Genomic DNA, 3522 nt, shown 5'->3' with positions numbered 1-3522 from the left:
AAATGTGAAACCTTCTGTCACTTTCTTCTGTAACTAGTCTTTGTAACCGCCCCAATGTCTAGAGAATAAAGACCATAGACTCCTTTGCTTGCATTCTATGAGTAACTACTGCTTTTTCGCTCTGTCTTTTTTTTTTCCCTCCCTAGTTAGCTCTTAGATCTCATTTTGCATTGGATAGTGCCGAAAGGTTAACTTCAATTGTGTCCATTAGCTGTCCGCTGTGTCCTACATATTTTTATTTCCCAGGTAAATCAGGTAAAATCATGCTTAGTCATGTTTTAGGTGAAAGTATATGTCATAACGTACTTCTCTTGCTATGGGAAAGGCTGTGTAAGAGATCCAGTTCCACAGAGCAGACACAGCACTGTGGTGGCATTTCCATGGTGCCGCACAATCATTCAGTCTTTCTTACCCTGGACTGGCTACTACTCCTTTCAGCTACAGCTCATGGCTCCAGCACTGCATGGAGGTGCTGTTCCCTTCATGAGGCCACATGCAGTGAATAGTTTGGGGCAGAGGGGGGAGAGAAACTGGGGTATTGGCAAATACTTTTTCCTTCATTCGGACCGTGTTCTGAACAGAAGAGGCTTGCTGGGCTGTGCAGCTGTGAACTCTCATGTGCTCTATTAGCTGTCTCAGCTGAAGTATTCTGGCATGTTACAGTTTGTCTCTAGTTTGGGTGAAAGATGCACAGACAGCGTCAAGGTAGGTTGAAACTTAGACACGCACAGAGACATCTGCCTCAGCTGATATTTTCATAGCACGAACAAGTGTATGCTTCCAAGTCACTTCTGTCCCTTGTTTTCAGGAAGACCAGACAACCTTGCAGGATTTTCTCAGAAACCACGAAGACTGAAGGAGCACTGGGTGAGAGCTGTGTTCAGAGTGAACCAGACACCAGGTCAGAAGAAACCGTGGAGTGAAGAGCAGCTGGCACTGAAGGGAAACAAGAAGCACACTTGGAGGTGGAGGCCAGGGTACGTGTTGATGTTGAATGCTTGTGACAGTGCACCTCTTTCCACTCCTGCCGTGCAAATGGGTGTCTGAAGCAGGAGCCGATTCCTGCACTAAGCACTGGGCACCAGCGCATAGCACCAACAATGGGAGTGGCGATGGTATGGTGGGCTGGAGGGACATAGGCTCTGATCTGCTGAACTGAGAGTTACTTTAAATTCCAGCCCACCTGATACACAAACCCTTCTGTTATAGCTTGGGAATCCTTTAAAAATACAGACTTGCTCAACAGCAACCACTGCTACAACATTGTCCCAGACTAAAGTGCTCATGGCCAGTCACCCCCCACTCTGATCAGGAAGAGAGGTATGCTTCCATCCAGCATCTATCTACATCACTTTTCGTTACACTGCTATGCTTTGGCTCATTTCACAGAGACAAGAGGTACTTGTGCAAAGATGAGCCAGGGTCAAGATCTTGAAAGGCCCAAGCAAGCCAATACGAAATGAAGAAGTGCAGACAACCATCTGCCAGAGCTCCTGGCTCTGTGGTGCCTCCTATTAGGACAACGAGCACATTTTCCTATTGGCAAGTCACAGGGTAACAAGGAGAAAATCGAGGCAGCAGGAAGCAGAAACCCAGATCTCTTCCATGCCAGATGCATGCCTGAACTGCTGACACAGCCCCACTCCTGCCTCCATTCTAGTTCCTCAGAGAGCCAGGCACCTTCCTAGGATGGGGAGCAGGCACACAGCAGCACACAGTGACGGTGAAGTTCAAGCTACCAATATTATGTTCTTCTTCAGCAGCCCAGGAGTCAGACAGAAAAGCTAAGCCTGTCTACAGCTGTAGCAGGACCTCTCTGCTCAGCAAAGGAGCACACCACCTAACTTCCCTTTTTTAGGAGTCAGTTGCCTCCCGCTGCTAATGCTGTATTTCTCACCCACTTCTTTCCCTGTTCTTATCCAGAAACCTACCAGCCGGTTCCCCCACTCACCTGCTCTGTAATAGGAGCCTTCTAGCTGTGTCAGTGGGGGATGAAAAGGGCTTTTGGAAGGTCACTCCTCAGCTAGGACTCTCTACCCAGCAGTGAGCTCTTCCACCGATGTTAGCTGAGAACGTAAGAGGAGTCTGCGTAACCGTGCAACTCTGGCACTCATTCAAGCACAGCCCATCCTCAAATCACAGGTCTGTCCTACCTGCCTCTCTGCTTACCTGTCTGGCAAGCCAATCTGGTCCTTCTCCAGTGAGATGCTCAGTCGTTTCCAGGCAGTGGGAAGCCATGCAAGAATGTCATCACTGGAAAGAGAGGACATGACTTATATGAAAATCTGTTGTCCAAACTCCCTACCTGAGAGGTGCATTTGCTTCCCTTTTCCCCACTGTGAGGTCAGGGAAGACCTGCAGAAATTAGTCAAATTACAAAATGTGGAATCCAGGAAGCAAAAGGGGCCTAGGGCAAGGAAATGTTTTCTGCCAAGCCTCAAAGGGCTAGGCTGGGACCTCGTACTGCCCAGGATTCAGTTCTGGGAGGAACGTCCTCTGGCAGGTATGAATGAGTACGCCTCCTCCAGCGTGCAGGGCTGTGAGACACTTTCCTGCTCAGTGAAAGTCACAGGCTTTACTGCTATGAGGAAGCGCAGTATAACAGAAAGAACCAATGGGCAGGCCTGAAGCATGTTTGACTGGGGTTTTGCAGTTTACTGTACTGGGGCGTGTCCTTTAAAATGGCAGGCATGCCAGAAAGTGAATGAAATTCTACTGCTGCATGAAGGCACATCAGTTTCTTCAAACTATGGGTCAGGGCCCCGAGGGCACTAATGGGGCTTAACGGCTGTGACTAGCCTCACCTTGGGCCTCCGCACACAGCCCCTGCCCATGGGCCCGGGAGCCCCATTTCAGCTCAGCCCGGGGCCCTCAGTCCCTGTCCCAGCTACCCTGGAGGAGTGCCGGTCTCCAGCTCTGCCACAGCCGTGCCTCTACCTGGCCATGGACCCTGCTGATCTGGGCCCTGACCTGTGGGCTGATTTCCTGGCTTGACCTTGGCCCTGCCTCATCACTGTGCTACTGCCTCATGATCTGGACCCTTGGTTGGACCTGGCCACTATCTCTGGGCCTGCCTTGCTCGCCTCGCTTGGGTATAGTGGGAGTGGGCCCTGGCCAGCAAGGCCGCTGCCCTACCGGCCTGCTGTGTTATCCCCCTTGCCTCCCAGGTGCCTTTTCTGTAGGGAGCATCTGGCCCCCGCTGCTCCCTGACGGTGAGCTCAGGCCTTCTTGAGCCCTGAGCCAAGCACCAGGGAGTACTGTGGCCCATGGCCATGCAGGGCCTTGCCCCTACGGCTCGTTCTGAGGGACCGGCCTTGCCCTGGGCTCTGATCTCCCCTTGGCTTCAGCTCCCTACCCCTTGGCTCTTGTCCTGCTAATCTCACCGAGATTACAGACCTCGTTGCCCTTGGAATCTTTCTCCTCCTGTGGGCATTTTTGCATGCACACCCAAGCCATGTCCCCCCCCGCACTTGGAGAGGCCTATAGAGACTGAGCGTGAGCCTGGTGGCCCTTCTCCCAGAT

Source organism: Apteryx rowi, unplaced genomic scaffold, assembly GCF_003343035.1.
Source record: "Apteryx rowi isolate R43461 unplaced genomic scaffold, aptRow1 scaffold_1122, whole genome shotgun sequence".
NCBI lineage: Eukaryota > Metazoa > Chordata > Aves > Apterygiformes > Apterygidae > Apteryx > Apteryx rowi.
This window is presented reverse-complemented; position numbering follows the sequence as displayed.